The sequence below is a fragment of the Chamaea fasciata genome, unplaced genomic scaffold, assembly GCF_029207755.1.
Source record: "Chamaea fasciata isolate MVZ Bird 193981 ecotype frontalis unplaced genomic scaffold, bChaFas1.0.hap1 SCAF_399, whole genome shotgun sequence".
Taxonomy (NCBI): Eukaryota; Metazoa; Chordata; class Aves; order Passeriformes; family Sylviidae; genus Chamaea; species Chamaea fasciata.
Genome location: NW_027094484.1, coordinates 58,043 through 76,499, shown reverse-complemented (window position 1 = coordinate 76,499; position 18,457 = coordinate 58,043). Strand labels below are relative to the sequence as shown.

At 61.0% G+C, this 18,457-nt stretch overlaps 2 long non-coding RNA genes across 2 annotated transcripts; both read left to right on the top strand.

Annotated features, from left to right (window-relative positions):
* Window positions 1-1,498: 1,498 nt before the first annotated feature.
* Window positions 1,499-3,175, top strand: LOC136305410 (uncharacterized). Its single transcript, XR_010725323.1, has 2 exons — window positions 1,499-1,554; window positions 2,625-3,175. It is a non-coding gene; the product is annotated as an uncharacterized lncRNA (long non-coding RNA).
* A 1,695-nt stretch (window positions 3,176-4,870) lies between these two features.
* On the top strand, window positions 4,871-6,116 carry LOC136305412 (uncharacterized). The gene is made up of 3 exons (XR_010725329.1): window positions 4,871-5,172; window positions 5,307-5,458; window positions 5,573-6,116. It is a non-coding gene; the product is annotated as an uncharacterized lncRNA (long non-coding RNA).
* Window positions 6,117-18,457: the final 12,341 nt, after the last annotated feature.

Genomic DNA, 18,457 nt, shown 5'->3' with positions numbered 1-18,457 from the left:
GCTTGAAACAGGTGAGTCCCTTGGTAACCCCTGGGCAGCAGCTGGAGCCTGCTCCGGGCTGGGCTGAGGGAGCAAACACTTGTGGCTGACACAGCTCCACACTGGGGGTACTTGGGAAAACACCTGCCTTGTCCTGGATTGTTTTTTTTTTTGAGCTTTTGACAAGGTTTTAGTCATCACCTTGGTAAAAATAAATGGTAAGGACTGAAGACATGAGAGGCTGGCAGGTTATATGCACGAAAGACAACTTTTTTTTTCTTAAATATTTGTGCAACCTATATCTTAATTTTGAGACTCTTTTTTGGTCAACTTTATTGTAAAACCCCCTTATTTTCAAGTTAGCTGCTTCAATAATGAATTTGTTTTACAAATACCCGCTAATGTCCGAAGGTTAAAGCACTAACACCAACATCCCACCTCTTTTATTTTTGCAGCAAAATTTTATCTTTACTAAACTTGAAACTTGATGTTTTGCAGGTAGTAAGTTAAAGAAGGTGTTTATCTGCCCATCACTGATAGTCAGGGTCATGAAGAAATTGCTCTAGTGTTCTAACATAAATGCAGATTTTTAGGCCTCTCCCATTCTCTCTGACTAGCAGCATGTGAATTGATTTTTGATCTCCTTTCTGTTGGTGTCTGTGGGTTTTAAGCTGCATGGAGAAGGTGTCTGTGGACATGGCACCCAGGGAATGGTGCTGGGAAGGGCAGGATGGAAAGGAGCTGCTCAGGAATCCAGAGCAGCAGTGGAGTGGGAGCTGGTGCTGCTGCCTCAGTCACACCCTCCTGGACAGTCTGTGCAGTGATAATATTCCTACTTTCCTTCCTGAACCTGGGGTTGGAGGAGAACATGAGTCTTGGCATTGTTGGAAAGGGGAACTCCAGGGAAAAACTGCTGTTTGTGTCCTCAGAGAGCAGTGGGAAGAGCCTGGGAGAAATCCTGGCTGGCTGAGGGATCCTTGTGTCCCCTCAGGAATAAATCCCTGCGTCTCCTCAGCCCTGCTGGTTTGCAGTAGAGTTTGGGCACCTTTCGCTGCAGCTGTGGTTCTTAATAACTGGAAGTCCATGGATTGCTGGGCGATTCCCATAAGTTCTCCTATTTTGTAGGAGCTGCACGGTGAGGTCAGCATTCTGATGGAGGCCCTGGCACAGCTGCCAAGGGCAAGGAACGTGGAGCATCCCGGGGCTTCTCCCACCCGAGTTTCTCCCGGAGCGTGCTGCGTGTCGTGCCGGATGTTTAACCCGGGTTTGGGGTGTTCTCCTGCAGTCCCAGCTCTAACTGCTGCCCCCGAGCCCCGGCCTTGCTCTGTCCCAGCACTGAACCTGGCAGGTGGGTGTGCTTTTCCAGCCCTTTAATCCCACGGGCAATCCCAGATTCCCGGAGCTCCCCAAGGCACAGCCTGGCCTCCCTCCCTGGGAGCTGCATTTCAGTCTGCCTGGACCAAGGCCATCCTGTTTGAGACTTTATTCCTGTTGCTTTTCCTCTTCCAGGTTGTGGGCAAAAAGGAGAGAGCCAGTAGGAAGTGAAGCCACTGGAAGGCCTTATCCCAGTCCAAGGTTGGATAGGAGTAACTGGACCTGTTGAATTCCCACTTCCCTTTAAATTAGAGCAGAGGAAGCAGATTTTAAATCATCATTCCATGAACTTTCACCAACTTCATGACTCTTGCAAAAGTTTTCAATGTTAGAAATTCCTGAGCTTGTTTTCCAGGCAAGCTTGGATTTAGATGTTATTCCTTCCTTTTATTTGAAGGAATAACTCTGATTTTCTCTCTGATTTTAGTAAGGGAATATTTATTTATTCCAATTTTCCATCCTAATTGGAATTTTTGCACCTTGTAGAGCACATTTCCAAGGAAATTTACCCAATTAATGTTGGTAAATCAGGAATTGTCCAGCACCATCTCCACAAAATTCTGTGAATTCCCAAGAAAACGTTGAAGTATTTATTTGCCATGATTCATCTCTTTGTAAAGTTCAATTTACTGCATTTTTAATTACATAAATGCCATTAAAACCTGAATCCAGGCCTAGCTGCTGTTCCTTGGACACAGGGGGCTGGTTCTTTCCTACCTTGGCACATTTGGGTGTTTGTCCAAAATGAGCTTCCCACTAAAATAGAATTTGTTTCCAAGCAAAAGTGGGAATTGTCTAGAAAACCTTCTGTTCTGGGGGGCACTGGGTTTGTTTCCCTTATTGCTGCATAATTGAGGAAAGCCATGGTGCTTTTTTAGGCAGTGGCAGGAGGTGAAAGCTGCATTTATTTAATTTTGTATTTTATTTCTTGTTATTTTTGTATTTTTATGCTCTTTTGTTGTGGTTTCTCATGTTGCGTTTTGTGGTTTTTCAAAGACTTTTTCTTCCGTTTTTTAATTTTTATATTTTTTTTCTTTAGCTATTTATTTACTTGTTAAAACTACTTTTAGTTTTTTATTTTAATTTTTTGTTTAAATTTTTTTTCCACTTTTTTGTTACTTTGAAATTTTTTTTCTTTTGGTATTTTAATTTTATTTATTATTTTCTATAGTTTTGGTTTATTTTTTCATGTTTTCTTTGTTCCTTTTTTTTTTTTTCCCCATACTCTTTCTTCCCCCGGGCGCCTGGGGGTTTGGCTGTTGGCAAGAAAGATGAGAAATGACCTCCGTGCCCGCTGGACGTCGGGATGTCATAGAGAGCGCAGTTGGCAAAAGCTCTGTATTTTCTGCTCCATAAAACTCCTGAAGGGAGAAAGCTGTGACCACCGTGGTGCCGTTTTTTCCTTCCCAGCCCCGACCAGGTCTCCTCCTACCCGTGCACAGTGTTACCAGCAGCAGCCTGCTGTCCAGGCTGTCGAGGCGTATTTCAGAGGGGGCAATAAAAACAAAGTAGACGTTTTATTTTGAACTCTCCGACCCTGCTTGTTTATTAGCAAAGAACTCCAAAACAAAGCGAACAAAAAAAGAAAACCCACAAACTAAACTCCCCCGCAACCCACCAAAAGAAAACCATAGAGAAAGAGAAAACATGCCCATATTATTTGAATAAAGATTAAAACTTTACCCCTTAGAAAACCAGGCTCATTTAATTCAAATTAATTGTGTTTCTGATGTGTTAGGTTAATGAATTCATCTAGTGTAAAATATCGTTTAAAATATAAACAAACGAATTAAAAAATAATGAAAAAGAAAAATAACAAAAAGTATAGGATATGAAAAATAATATAAATAATAAATACACAATATATTATTACATACTACACGTTTTATAAATATATATAATATACATAATATAAACATCTATAATGTACATAATCATGATATTTCAATGAAATGTATTATTATTTATAACATTACATAATAAATAATAAATTATTTTATATATAACTTTCTATACTTAATATATATAATAAATATAATAGTATAATAAACATAATACATGATGTATAATGTACATAATATAAAAGCTGAATTGTAATGATTAATGTAAATATCAGAATCACAAAGATAAAAAATATTGAAATAGAGCCTGAACGAAAGGCTTTTTTGTTTCGGTCTGGTTGCTGGCAGGGTTCTCGCAGGTGTGCTCGGGGGTCTTTTGGGCCATTTATTCCGGAGGCTGTTCGGAAGGGCATTTCTGGGCACGTTCGTTTATGGCTCCGCTCCGCGCCGCCGCGCGGCAGTGCTGCCACCCTGTGGGCAGAGAGCGGTAGTGCAGCTTCCCCCCCGCCCGGCCCGCCCGATCTGTGCGGCAATGCTGCCACCGTGTGGGCAAACAGCGGTAGTGCAGCTGTCCCTCCCGCCCGTCCCGCCTGATCTGTGCGGCAATGCTGCCACCCTGTGGGCAAAGAGCGGTAGTGCAGCTGTCCCCCATGACCGTCCCGCCGGAGCCGTGCGGCAGTGCTGCCACCCTGTGGGCAAAGAGCGGTAGTGCAGCTGTCCCCCCCCGCCCGTCCCCGACGCGCGTGGCAGCCCCGCATTGTGAGCTCGGGGGCGGCGCTGCCGCCCGCCCGCCCGCAGCTCGGGGCCGAAAGGGAGGGAAAAAGGCAAGGAGCCCGGGCGCGTGGCAGCCGGCTGCCTGCGCGAGCCACCCGGACCCCGGAGCCGTCCGGGCGCGATTTTCCGCGGCGTCTGCGGGTGTGCGGACACGGGATGGGGGCGCAGCGGCGCCGCGGGCGGCAGTCCATTGAGTCAGGCGCTTGTGTGAGCGGCCGAGGGGGCATTTTAGTGGGTTCCACTACCAAGATGGCGGCGAGACGCGAGGCGCCTGACCTTCTAAAAAGGGCGGCCAAAAGGGCGGGAAAAATAAGGACCCTATAGGTGTTTATGCAGCTGCCTGCACAAAACCCCGACTACGGCGCCGCCCGGGGGCAATTTTCCGCGGCGTTTCCAGGTGTGGGGACACGGGCCGTGTGCTCAGTCGCGACGCGCTTGCGTTCGGATTCGTGGATTTCGTCAGGCGTCTGTGTAAACACCTGGCGGAGGCCTATGCCGAGCCACAAAGAACATGGCGGCCGGGACGGAAGTGGCCTCAGGAGCAACCAAGATGGCGGCAAGGAAAAGCGGAAGTCACGCGTCGCCCCTCACAAAATGGCGCCGAGGCGCGAGGCGCCCGACCTTCCAAAAAGGGCGGCCAAAAGGGCGGGAAAAAATAAGGACCCTGTAGGCGTTTACGCAGATGCCTGCACAAAAACCCCGACTACAGCGCCGCCCGGGCGCAATTTTCCGCGGCGTTTCCAGGTGTGCAGACACCGGCCATGTGCTCATCCGCGCCGCCTCCGGGTTCGGATTCGTGGATTTAGTCAGGCGTCTGTGTAAACACCTGCCGGGGGCCTTAGCGGTGCCGCATAAAAGATGCCGGCGGGACCGGAAGTGGCCTCAGACGCAACCAAGATGGCGGCAAGGAAGGGCGGAATGCTCGTGGGGCTCATCGCGGCCGAAAATCACCGAGTGCAGCTCACACCCTGCAATGGCAAAAGCTGTTTTATTAAAACTCAGCCGAGAATTTTCCTCTTATTTCCAGGTCACAGGATATACTGAGCCTGAGAGGGATCCTAAAATCTGACTCTCAAGCAGACGGACCGTTTGAGAATCGAACTCAGCACCTTGGCATTACCCGGACTCTGCTCCAAGCAGCTGAACCAATCTCTGCATTATGGGGATGGACCTCCATAGGATGGCAACGCTTGGCCCCACTAAGGTAAGTGCAGTGCCGCCTTCTCTGCCAAAGCTGCTTCACACAGCAGCCCCTGGAATGGCTCGAGGGCAGAACTGGCTGGCAGGTCACGACAGCACAAAGCTCTTCCAGTGACGCTGATTTCCTGTCCTTTCCAGGATTTACTCAACAGCTGCCGTAAAAGTACTTACACAAAGTCTCTTTCTGGGCGGAAAGGAGCAGGACAAGTCCTGAGGCTTCCCTTCTTCCACGGCCAAAGTTCTGGAGAGAGGCAGGGCCGGTCCCACCCGCACAGGGGCGTTTCCTGCAGGTGAGTGTTGCCGGGCCAAACTGATGGCAGCTGCTGAGGCCGGGGCTGCTTTTCTGGCCGGAGGCCTCGGTGCCCCCCCGTGCCGCCTGCAGTGTCCCTCGGGGTTTCCTGCAGGTGTCCCGGGTGCCCGGAGGCGCAGGGAGGAAGGAGGCCGGCAGCCCCAGCGGGGCCAGCAGCCCTGGGATGATGTGCAGGGGAGGAGCTGTGCCTGCGGGGCCCCGCCCGTGGCAGCGGCGGCCAAACGCAGGGCCCGGGGCCGGGCTCGGGGCTGGCACGGACACGGCCCCGGGGCTGCCGCGGCTCCTCGGCCAGGGGCTGCTCCCACCGGGCACGGGGAGATGCTGCAGCCCGGACAGAGGCACCCACAGCCCAAGAGCTCCCCAGGGAACAGCTGGCATTGCCCGGGAACGGCGGCTCGGGCTGTCTGCAGAGGGGCTCAGACAGCAATTCCCACCTCCCGGAGCTCCCACACAGTTGCCAGGGATGTCCTGGCCACCCCAAATCCCCTCCCTTTCAGCCTGAGGACATCACCCATCGGCAGCATTAAAGCCAAGGTGCTCCTCCCTCACAGAAATTAAATCCAGAGCAACGGCCCTCGGAGATGCCTCAAAATCAAAGGTTTGAGTGGGATGGAGTTTCGTTTGGATGAAGTCTGGACTTTTCCAGGGAGCCAGCCGGAGTGCAGAAGTGATGGAAAGCTTTTGCAGGTGGGTCCCACTGGAGGTGTGCTGAAGGCAGGGATGGGCATCCCTTGCCTGAGGGAAAGGCACTTGCAGAGGCCACTGCTGGGGCTCGGAAAGGAGCTGAGCTCCTGCAGGGAGCTGTGTCCTCCCGAGGGCACAGGGGCTGCCTCAGCACAGGCCGGCCAGTGCCTTCTCCTGCTCTGAAACATCACCTGGAGCCCGAGCTCAGGGGGTGGCTGAATTCCAGGGAAATCTGACAGGTGACCCCCAGGGGATGAGGGTTAGAATTAACCAAATCTATGGAATAAAAACCTATCCTGTCCCCATCCTGCTGAGCTTCCTTGGAAGCTCTGCTGGTTCCTGACACATCTGGCATTCAAGCAGCAGCTCTGCGTGGGAATATCCATGCTCTGTGAGGCACTGTGAGGTTATTGCAGCGGGAACTGAGCAGGGAATTCGGGGCCGTGGGTATAATTCATCTAAACTAGCAAAGGTGACAGTGAACCCCAAATCTGGGCACCACACAGAGAACAATCTTTGTGCTGCCCTGTCAGCTCAAGCCCCTGGGCTGGGAAGTTTTGGGAGTCAAACATATGGAATGATAAAAGTCACAGCAACTGGTGTCACCCCGAGGGACAGTCCAAGTCCCAGACAATTCCTCTGCAGTCCCCTGGGGGGGAAAACACCCTCTGTCTGCCAGGAGCCCTGACTCTGTTTCTCCTATCAGCTGTGTTGGGCTTTAAGAACTTGAAATAACTTTGAAGCCAAAGAAATCACCTTTTCCTTCTGGTTTGATTGTGTTTTTTTGTTTTTTTTTTTTTTTTTTCTTTCAGATGCTGGACTTGCTTCTGTGGATGTGTGCTGAGCTCTGGCTGCAGGGGACTGTCAGGCCTGAATGGCTGTGAGTTTGTGTTCTTCTCGCTGGGGAAGCAGAAATAATTATTAATTAGACTGCAGAAATGTTTTCAGAAACCTTTCCCCTTTCCTGCCCTTTGCTGGTGGATCTTCTCTTTCTGCCTTTGACTTTACAAAGCTGTTCCCTGATGTCAATTCCCCTGCCTGAATTCCTTGCAGCTCCTAGCTGGGAAAAACTGGGATGATGTCCTAGGGATGTTCTTAGGGGAGGACAGAGGTGAGATTTTTGCCTGTATTTTTCTAATATTTTCTAAAATTTCAGGGAGCTGCTCCTGCTCCTGCCCCTAATCCTGCTGCTGCTGCACAAGTGGAGCCTTGTCAGCGAAGACCTGCATCTGCAGGAGGCCCCGCAGGCCCTGGCTGGGAAGTGCCAAAACAAAGAAGTGATCAGTAAGTGCTGAACTGCTTCCAGGAGGGCATATTTTGTTGCAGCCGTTACAGACCAACCGTGTGGTGCTGGTGACTTTGTGTGAGTTGCTTTATTAAAGCCAATCGTTGGTAAGGGATTTGAGCCTGCCTTGGAGAGCACTTGGAGCTCTGGGTGCCCTGGCTTTCCCCTAGGTGGCCCTGGGGGCGCCCTGGCTGTCCCCTAGGTGTCCCTTGGGGTCCACGGGCTGTCCACTAGGTGTCCCTTGGGGGGACCTGACTGTCCCTGGGATGCCCTGGCTGTCCCCTAGGTGTCCCTTGGGGTCCACGGGCTGTCCACTAGGTGTCCCTTGGGGGGACCTGACTGTCCCTGGGGTGCCCTGGCTGTCTCTTAGGTGTCCCTGGGGGTGCCCTGCCTGTCCCCTAGGTGTCCCAGGGCTGCCCTGGCTGTCTTTTAGGTGTCCCTGGGGGTGCCCTGACTGTCCCCTAGTGGTACCTTGTCTGTCCCTGGGGGGGCCCTGGCTGTCTTCCTAGGTGTCCCTGGGGGTGCCCTGGCTGTCCCTGGGGGTACCCTGGTGTCCCTGAGAGGGCCCTGGCTGTCCCCTAAGTGTCCCTGGGGGTGCTCTGGTGTCCCTGGGGATGCCCTGGCTGTCCCCTAGCTGTCCCTGGGGGTGCCCTGGGTGTCCCTGGGGTGCCCTGGCTGTCCCCTAGGTGTCCCTGGGGGTGCCCTGGCTGTCCCTGGTGTGCCCTAGCTGTCCCCTACGTGTCCCTGGGGGTGCCCTGGGGTGCTCTAGGGGTGCCCCGGCTGTCCCTGGGGGTGCCAAGGCTGTCACCTAGGGGTCCCTGGGGGTACCCTGGCTGTCCCCTATGTGTCCCTGGGGGCGCCCTGGCTGTCCCCTAGGTGTCCCTGGGGTGCCGTGGCTGTCCCCTTGGTGTCCCTCGGGGTGCCCTTGCTGGCCCCTAGGTGTCCCTGGAGGTGCCCTGGCTGTCCCCTTGGTGTCCCTGGGGGTGCCCTGGCAGTCCCATAGGTGTCCCTGGAGGTGCCCTGGCTCTCCTTGGGGAGCCCTGGCTGTCCCTTATGTGTCCCTGGGGGTGCCCAGGGTGTCCCTGGGGTGCCTTGCTGTCCCCTAGGTGTCCCTGGGGGTGCCCTGCCTGTCCCCTAGGTGTCCCTTGGGGTGTCCTGGCTGTCCCCTAGGTGTCCCTGGGGGTGCCCTGGGTGTCCCTGGGGTGCCCTGGCTGTCCCTTTGGTGTCCCTGGAGGTGCCCTTGCTGTCCCTTGGGGGGCCCTGGCTGTCCCTGAGGGGGCCCTGGCTGTCCCCTAGGTGTTCCTGGGGGTGCCCTGGCTGTCCCCTAGGTGTCCCTGGGGTGCCCTGGCTGTCCTTTAGGTGTCCCTGGGGGTGCCCTGGCTGTCCCCTAGGTGTCCCTGCCTCGCTCGTATCCTCGACTCCGCCTCCGGCGCCATGGTGACACCCCTCCCAGTCTGGACCAGTGTGGCCACACCCTCTCCCCTGGGGCCATTAGACCCATCCCAGTACAGACCAGTAAGGCACCGTGTGCCCACCATGGACCCCCACACGCCTGCCAGTTCGTCCCAGTCCACTCCCCGTCCATCCCAGTTCCCTCTGATCACCCTCCCAGTGCTCCCAGTCCATCCCAGTCCCGCAGGTGCTGGTGCTTGTGGCTTGATCAGCTGGTGCCTGTCCGCAACGTGGAGCGGGTCAAATGAGGCCTCAGGGGGAGGGGGGGGCGGATTTTGGGGGGTCCTGGGGGTCCCGAGTTGTCCTGGAGGGGTTTGGGGGGTTTTGGGGGGTCTGCGGGGAGTCTCAAGGGGCTGCTGTGGGTGTTTTTGGGGGGGCTTCGGGAGGTTTGGGCGGCCCATTTGAGGCATCAAAGGAACCTGAGGAGGGTTTTGCGGGCTCCTGGAGGTCGGGGGGGCCCTGGGGGTGGTTTGGGGGGCACTGGGGGGTTCCAGCCCGTGACCCCCCCCCGTTTTTGACCCCCCCCCCCCCCCCCGAGCTGTTTCGGTCTCATCGACGCCCTCCTGAAGCCCAAGGGGGGGTGGGCGCTGGGCCCCCCCCGCTGCCCCCTCCCCCTGCCACCCCCGCGACGCCCTGCAGGTGAGGGACCCCCAAAAACCCCTCCCCAGACCCCAAATTCACCCCTGGGACCCCAAAAAACCCCCAAAACCTGTCCCCGGACCCCAAATTCACCCCTGAGGCCCCAAAAAACCCCCAAACCCCTCCCCATGAACCCCAAATCCACCCCTGGGACCCCCCAAAACCTCCCCAGGACCCCAGATCCACCCCGGGACCCCCAAATCCATCCCTTGGACCCCCAAAAACCCCCAAATCCATCCCTGGGACCCCCCAAAACCTCCCTTCAAACCCCAAATTCACCCCTCGGACCTCCAGAATCCTTCCACAGGACCCCTCAGGGGTCGTTCCCCACGAAAAAGTGCGGGAAACGTGAGGGGAGAAAAAGGGCGGGAAACGTGAGGGGAGAAAAAGGGCGGGATCAAGTGGAGGGGATCAATGGAATTTTGGGGGGGGTCAGCGACGCTGAGGAAGGATCAATGGAATATTGGGGGGGCATCAATGACATTGGGGGGGTCAGTGACACTCGGGTGGGGATCAATGATGCTGTGGGGGGGTCGATATCAGCTCGAGGGGCGGCCATGGGTTTTTGGGGGGCCGCAACGCAGGCATCCTAGCTGGGTTTGGAGCGGGGGGGCCCCTTCAACCTCTGGGGGGGCCCTGGCTGTCCCCTGGCTGTACCTGGGGGTGCCCTGGCTGTCCCCTAGGTGTCCCTGGGGATGCCCTGGCTGTCCCTGGGGGTGCCCTGGCTGTCCCTGGGGGTCCCTGGCTCTCCCCTAGGTGTCCCTGGGGTGCCCTGGCTTTCCCTGGGGTGCCCTGGCTGTCCCCTAGGTGTCCTTGAGGTGCCTTGCTGTCCCCAAGGCGTCCCTGGGGTGCCCTGGCTGTCCCCTAGGTGTCCCTGGGGGTGTCCTGGCTGTCCCTGGGGGTCCCTGGCTGTCCCATAGGTGTCCCTAGGGGTGCCTTGTCTGTCCCTGGGGGGGCCCTGGGGGGGCCCTGGGTGTACCCTGGTGTCCCTGGCTGTCCCCTAAGTGTCCCTGGGGGTGCTCTGGTGTCCCTGGGGATGCCCTGGCTGTCCCCTAGCTGTCCCTGGGGGTGCCCTGGGTGTCCCTGGGGTGCCCTGGCTGTCCCCTAGGTGTCCCTGGGGTGCCGTGGCTGTCCCCTTGGTGTCCCTGGGGGTGACCTGCCTGTCCCCTAGGTGTCCCTGGAGGTCCCCTGGCTGTCCTCTTGGTGTCCCTGGGGGTGCCCTGGGTGTCCCTGGGGTGCCCTGGCTGTCCCCTAGGTGTCCTCGGGGATGCCCTGGCTATCCCTGGGGGGGCCCTGGCTGTCCCTGGGGTGCCCTAGCTGTCCCCTAGGTGTCCCTGGGGGTGCCCTGGCTGTCCCCTTGGTGTCCCTGGGGTACCCTGGCTGTCCCTTAGATGTCCCTGGGGGTGCCCTGGCTCTCCTTGAGGTGCCCTGGCTGTCCCTTATGTGTCCCTGGGGGTGCCCAGGGTGTCCCTGGGGTGCCCTAGCTGTCCCCTAGGTGTCCCTGGGGGTGCCCTGCCTGTCCCCTAGGTGTCCCTGGGGTTGCCTTGGCTGTCCCCTAGGTGTCCCTGGGTGTGCCCTGGTGTCCCTGGGGTGCCCTGGCTGTCCCCTAGGTGTCCCTGGGGGTGCCCTGGCTGTCCCCTCGGTGTCCCTGGGGGTGCCCTGGCTGTCCTTGGGGTGCTCTGGCTGTCCCCTAGGTGTCCCTGGAGTGCCCTGACTGTCCCCTAGTTGTCCCTGGGGGAGCCCTGGCTGTCCCTAGGGTGCCCTGCCTGTCCCCTAGGTGTCCCTGGGAGTGCCCTGGCTGTCCCCTAGGTGTCCCTGGGGGTGCCCTGGGTGTCCCTGGGGTGCCCTGTCTGTCACCTAGGTGTCCCTGGTGGTGCCCTGGCTGTCCCTGGGGATCCCTGGCTGTCCCCTAGGCGTGCCTGCGGGTGACCTGGCTGTCCCCTAGGTGTCCTTGGGGGTGCCCTGGCTGTCCCCTTGGTGTCCCTGGGGTGCCCTGGCTTTCCCTGGGGTGCCCTGGCTGTCCCCTAGGTGTCCTTGGGGATGCCCTGGTGTCCCTGGGGGTGCCCTGCCTGTCCCCTAGGTGTCCCTGGGGTTGCCTTGGCTGTCCCCTAGGTGTCCCTGGGTGTGCCCTGGTGTCCCTGGGGTGCCCTGGCTGTCCCCTAGGTGTCCCTGGGGGTGCCCTGGCTGTCCCCGAGGTGTCCCTGGGGGTGCCCTGGCTGTCCTTGGGGTGCTCTGGCTGTCCCCTAGGTGTCCCTGGAGTGCCCTGACTGTCCCCTAGGTGTCCCTGGGGGTTCCCTGGCTGTCCCCTAGTTGTCCCTGGGGGAGCCCTGGCTGTCCCTAGGGTGCCCTGCCTGTCCCCTAGGTGTCCCTGGGAGTGCCCTGGCTGTCCCCTAGGTGTCCCTGGGGGTGCCCTGGGTGTCCCTGTGGGTGCCCTGGCTGTCCCCTAGGTGTCCCTGGGGTCCCCTGGGTGTCCCCGGGGGTGCCCTGGCTGTTCCTGGGGTGCCCTGGCTGTCCTTTAGGTGTCCCTTGGGGTACCCTGGCTGTCCCCTAGGTGTCCCAGGGCTGCCCTGGCTGTCTCTTAGGTGTCCCTGGGGGTGCCCTGGCTGTCCCCTAGGTGTCCCTGGGAATGCGCTGGCTGTCCTTGGGGGCGCCGTGGCTGTCCCCTTGGTGTCCCTGGGGGTTTCCTGGGTGTCCCCGGGGGTGCCCTGGCTGTTCCTGGGGTGCCCTGGCTGTCCTTTAGGTGTCCCTTGGGGTACCCTGGCTGTCCCCTAGGTGTCCCAGGGCTGCCCTGGCTGTCTCTTAGGTGTCCCTGGGGGTGCCCTGGCTGTCCCCTAGGTGTCCCTGGGAATGCGCTGGCTGTCCTTGGGGGCGCCGTGGCTGTCCCCTTGGTGTCCCTGGGGGTTCCCTGGGTGTCCCTGCGGAGGCCCTGACTCTCCCCTTGGTGTCCCTGTGGGTGCCCTGGCTGTCCCTGGGGTGCCCTGGCTGTCCCCTATCGGTCCCTGGGGGTGCCCTGTCTGCCCCTGGGGTGCCCTGTCTGTCCCCTAGGTGTCCCTGGTGGTGCCCTGGGTGTCCCTGGGGATCCCTGGCTGTCCCCTAGGTGTGCCTGCGGGTGACCTGGCTGTCCCCTAGGTGTCCCTGGGGTGCCCTGGCTGTCCCTGGGGTGCCCTGGCTGTCCATTAGGTGTCCCTGGGGGTGCCCTGGCTGTCCCCTAGGTGTCCCTGCCTCGCTCGTATCCTCGGCTCCGCCTCTGGCGCCATGGTGACACCCCTCCCAGTCTGGACCAGTGTGGCCACACCCCCTCCCCTGGGGCCATTAGACCCATCCCAGTATAGACCAGTAAGGCACCGTGTGCCCACCATGGACCCCCACACGCCTGCCAGTTCGTCCCAGTCCACTCCCCGTCCATCCCAGTACCCTCTGATCACCCTCCCAGTGCTCCCAGTCCATCCCAGTCCCGCAGGTGCTGGTGCTTGTGGCTTGATCAGCTGGTGCCTGTCCGCAACGTGGAGCGGGTCAAATGAGGCCTCAGGGGGAGGGGGGGGCGGATTTTGGGGGGTCCTGGGGGTCCCGAGTTGTCCTGGAGGGGTTTGGGGGGTTTTGGGGGGTCTGCGGGGAGTCTCAAGGGGCTGCTGTGGGTGTTTTTGGGGGGGCTTCGGGAGGTTTGGGCGGCCCATTTGAGGCATCAAAGGAACCTGAGGAGGGTTTTGCGGGCTCCTGGAGGTCGGGGGGGCCCTGGGGGTGGTTTGGGGGGCACTGGGGGGTTCCAGCCCGTGACCCCCCCCCGTTTTTGACCCCCCCCCCCCCCCCCCGAGCTGTTTCGGTCTCATCGACGCCCTCCTGAAGCCCAAGGGGGGGTGGGCGCTGGGCCCCCCCCGCTGCCCCCTCCCCCTGCCACCCCCGCGACGCCCTGCAGGTGAGGGACCCCCAAAAACCCCTCCCCGGACCCCAAATTCACCCCTGGGACCCCAAAAAACCCCCAAAACCTCTCCCCGGACCCCAAATTCAGCCCTGAGGCCCCAAAAAACCCCCCAAAACCCCTCCCCATGAACCCCAAATCCACCCCTGGGACCCCCCAAAACCTCCCCAGGACCCCAGATCCACCCCGGGACCCCCAAATCCATCCCTTGGACCCCCAAAAACCCCCAAATCCATCCCTGGGACCCCCCAAAACCTCCCTCCAAACCCCAAATTCACCCCTCGGACCTCCAGAATCCTTCCACAGGACCCCTCAGGGGTCGTTCCCCACGAAAAAGTGCGGGAAACGTGAGGGGAGAAAAAGGGCGGGATCAAGTGGAGGGGATCAATGGAATTTTGGGGGGGGTCAGCGACGCTGAGGAAGGATCAATGGAATATTGGGGGGGCATCAATGACATTGGGGGGGTCAGTGACACTCGGGTGGGGATCAATGATGCTGTGGGGGGGTCGATATCAGCTCGGGGGGAGGCCATGGGTTTTTGGGGGGCCGCAACGCAGGCAGCCGTGCTGGGTTTGGAGCGGGGGGGCCCCTTCAACCTCTGGGGGGGCCCTGGCTGTCCCCTGGCTGTACCTGGGGGTGCCCTGGCTGTCCCCTAGGTGTCCCTGGGGATGCCCTGGAGTCCCTGGGGGTGCCCTGGCTGTCCCTGGGGGTCCCTGGCTGTCCCCTAGGTGTCCCTGGGGTGCCCTGGCTGTCCCCTAGGTGTCCTTGGGGTGCCTTGCTGTCCCCAAGGCGTCCCTGGGGTGCCCTGGCTGTCCCCTAGGTGTCCCTGGGGGTGCCCTGGCTGTCCCTGGGGGTCCCTGGCTGTCCCATAGGTGTCCCTAGGGGTGCCTTGTCTGTCCCTGGGAGGGCCCTGGGGGTACCCTGGTGTCCCTGGGAGGGCCCTGGCTGTCCCCTAAGTGTCCCTGGGGGTGCTCTGGTGTCCCTGGGGTGCCCTGGCTGTCCCCTAGGTGTCCCTGGGTGTGCCTTGTCTGTCCTTGGGGGTGCCTTGTCTGTCCCTGGGGGGGCCGTGGCTGTCCCCTAGGTGACCCTGGGGGTTCCCTGGGTGTCCCTGCGGGGGCCCTGACTGTCCCTGGGGTGCCTTGCTGTCCCCTAGGTATCCCTAGGGTGCCCTGGCTGTCCCCTAGGTGTCCCTGGGGGTGCCCTGGCTGTCCCTGAGGGGGCCGAGGCTGTCCCCTAGTTGTCCCTGGGGGTTCCCTGGGTGTCCCTGTGGGGGCTCTGGCTGTCCCTGGGGTGCCCTGGCTGTTCCATAGGTGTCACTGGGGGTGCTCTGGAGTCACTGGGGTGCCCTGGCTGTCCCTTAGGTCTCCCTGGGGGTGCCCCGGCTGTCCCCTGCGGGGCCCTGGCTGTCCCTGGGCGGCCCTGGCTATATCCTAGGTGTCCCTGGGGGTCCCTTGTCTTTCCCTGGGGGTGCCATGGCTGTCCCCTAGGTGTCCCTGGGCGTGCCCTGGCTGTCCCTTAGGTGTCCGTAGGGGTGCCTTGTCTGTCCCTGGGGGTGCCCTGGCTGTACCCTACGTGTCCCTGGGGGTGCCTTGTCTGTCCCTTGGGGGGCCCTGGCTGTCCCTGGGGGTGCCCTGGCTGTCCTTTAGGTGTCCCTGGGGGTGCCCTGGCTGTCCCCTTGGTGTCCCTGGGAGTGCCCTGGGTGTCCCTGTCGGGGCCCTGGCTGTCCCCTCGGTGTCCCTGGGGGTTCCCTGGGTGTCCCATCGGGGGCCCTGACTGTCCCCTAGGTGTCCCTGTGGGGGCCTTGGCTGACCCTGGGGTGCCCTTGCTGTCCCCTAAGTGTCTTTGGGGCTGCCCTGGCTGTCCCCTACGTGTCCCTGGGGGTTCCCTGGCTGTCCCCTAGATGTCCCTGGGGGTGCCCTGGATGTCCCTGGGGGTGCCCTGGGTGTCCCCTAAGTTTCCCTGGGGGTGCCCTGGGTGTCCCTGGGGGTGCCCTGGCTGCCTCCTAGGTGTCCCTTGGGGTGCCCTAGGTGTCCCTGGGGGTGCCCTGGCTGTCCTCTAGGTGTCCCTGGGGGAGCCCTGGTGTCTCTGGGGGTGCCCTGGCTGTCCCTGGCGTGGCCAGGGAGTCCCTAGGGTGCCCTGGCTATCCCCTAGGTGTCCCTGGGGGTGCCCTGGCTGTCCCTGAGGTGCCCTTGCTGTCCCCTAGGTGTCCCTGGGGTTACCTGGGTGTCCTCTATCTGTCCCTGGGGGTTTCCTTGGTGTCCGTGGCGGTGCCCTGGGGATGCTCTGGCTCTCCCTGGGGCGGCCCTGGCTGCCCGTGGTGTGGCCGTGGCTGTCCCTGGGGTTGCCCTGGCTGTACCCTACGTGTCCCTGGGGGTGCCTTCTCTGTCCCTTGGGGGTCCCTGGCTGTCCCTGTGGGGGCCCTGGCTGTCTTCTAGGTGTCCCTATGGTGCCCTGGCTGTCCCTGGGGTGCCCAGGCTGTCCTTTAGGTGTCCGTGGTGGTGCCCTGGCTGTCCCCTAGGTATCCCTGGGGGTGCCCTGGGTGTCCCTGGGGAGGCCGTGGCTGTCCCCTAGGTGTCCCTGGGGGTTCCCTGGGTGTCCCTGCGGGGGCCCTGGCTGTCCCTGGGGTGCCCTGGCTGTCTCATAGGTGTCCCTGGGGGTGCTCTGGTGTCACTGGGATGCCCTGGCTGTCCTCTGGGGGGCCCTGGCTGTATCTGGGGGTGCCCTGGCTGTCCCCTAGGTGTCCCTGGGGGTGCCCTGGGTGTTTCTGGGGGTCCCCTGGCTGTCCCATAGGTGTCCCTGGGGATGCCCTGGCTGACCCCTAGGTGTCACTGGGGGTGCCATGGCTGTCCCTTAGGTGTCCCTGGGGTGCCCTGGCTGTCCCTTAGGTGTCCCTGGGGTGCCCTGGCTGTCCCTTAGGTGTTTCTGGGGTGCCCTGGCTGTCCCCTAGGTGTCCCTGCCTCGCCCGGATCCTCGACTCCGCCTCTGGCGCCATGGTGACACCCCTCCCAGTCTGGACCAGTGTGGCCACACCCCCTCCCCTGGGGCCAATAGACCCATCCCAGTATAGACCAGTAAGGCACCTTGTGCCCACCATCGACCCCCACACACCTGCCAGTTCATCCCAGTCCACTCCCCGTCCATCCCAGTTCTCTCTGATGACCCTCCCAGTGCTCCCAGTCCATCCCAGTCCCGCAGGTGCTGGTGCTTGTGGCTTGATCAGCTGGTGCCTGTCCGCAACGTGGAGCGGGTCAAATGAGGCCTCAGGGGGAGGGGGGGGCGGATTTTGGGGGGTCCTGGGGGTCCCGAGTTGTCCTGGAGGGGTTTGGGGGGTTTTGGGGGGCCTGGGGGGAGTCCTGGGGGCTGCTTTGGGTGTTTTTGGGGGATCTTCGGGAGGTTTGGGCGGCCCATTTGAGGCATCAAAGGAACCTGAGGAGGGTTTTGCGGGCTCCTGGAGGTCGGGGAGGGCCCTGGGGGTGGTTTGGGGGGCACTGGGGGGTTCCAGCCCGTGCCCCCCCCCTCGTTTTTGACCCCCCCCCCGAGCTGTTTCGGTCTCATCGACGCCCTCCTGAAGCCCAAGGGGGGGTGGGCGCTGGGCCCCCCCCTCTGCCCCCTCCCCCTGCCACCCCTGCGACGCCCTGCAGGTGAGGAACCCCCAAAAACCCCTCCCCAGACCCCAAATTCACCCCTGGGTCCCCAAAAAAACCCCAAAACCTCTCCCCGGACCCCAAATTCACCCCTGAGGCCTCCAAAAACCCCCAAACCCCTCCCCATGAACCCCAAATCCACCCCTGGGACCCCCCAAAACCTCCCCAGGACCCCAGATCCACCCCGGGACCCCCAAATCCATCCCTTGGACCCCCAAAAACCCCCAAATCCATCCCTGGGACCCCCCAAAACCTCCCTCCAAACCCCAAATTCACCCCTCGGACCTCCAGAATCCTTCCACAGGACCCCTCAGGGGTGGTTCCCCACGAAAAAGGGCGGGAAACGTGAGGGGAGAAAAAGGGCGGGAAACGTGAGGGGAGAAAAAGGGCGGGATCAAGTGGAGGGGATCAATGGAATTTTGGGGGGGGTCAGCGACGCTGAGGGAAGATCAATGGAATATTGGGGGGGCATCAATGACATGGGGGGGGGTCAGTGACACTCGGGTGGGGATCAATGATGCTGTGGGGGGGTCGATATCAGAGGTTATCAGAGGAAATCGCCGCCGCCGTCCTCCCGTGCCCAGAGCCCCGCCAGGACTCCAGCGCAGCTCCGGCTGCAGGCGGAGCAGGAGCGGCTCCTGCCGCCCGCAGCGATCCCGGTCCCGATCCCGACGGCAACGCCAGCCCGGTCCTCAGGCCCCGAGACCCACAGCCCGCCCGCCGAGGGGGGCCGCACCGCTCGGGAGTCGCAGCCGACACTGACAGGACCCGAACCAGAACGCCCGCTCCCATTCCCGGCCCCGCCTGGCTCCTCGCAGGGCCGCGAGCAACCTCGGCTCGGCTCAGCTTCGAGGGGCGGGGCGGGGCCGCGGGCGATGGTCCCGCCCCCATCCCGGGCAGCGCGGGGCGCCGGGGCGGGCTCGGGGCGGAGCCGGGGCGGGCTCGGGGCGGAGGCGGGGTGGGCTCGGGGCGGAGCCGGGGCGGAGCCGGGGCGGGCTCGGGGCGGAGCCGGGGCGGGCTCGGGACAGAGCCGGGGCGGGCTTTGGGCGGAGCCGGGGCGGAGCCGGGGCGGGCTCGGGGCGGAGCCGGGGCGGGCTCGGGGCGGAGCCGGGGCGGGATCGGGGCGGAGCCGGGGCGGGCTCGGGGCGGAGCAGGGGCGGAGCCGGGGCGGAGCCGGGGCGGGCTCTGGGCGGAGCCGGGGCGGGCTCGGGGCGGAGCCGGGGCGGGCTCGGGGTGGAGCAAGGGCGGAGCCGGGGCGTGGTCGGGGCGGAGCCGGGGCGGAGCCGGGGCTCTGTGAGGCGGGGCCCGGAGGCAGCCGGGGCCGGGCAGTACCGGGGGCGCGGCTTCAGGGGCGCGGGG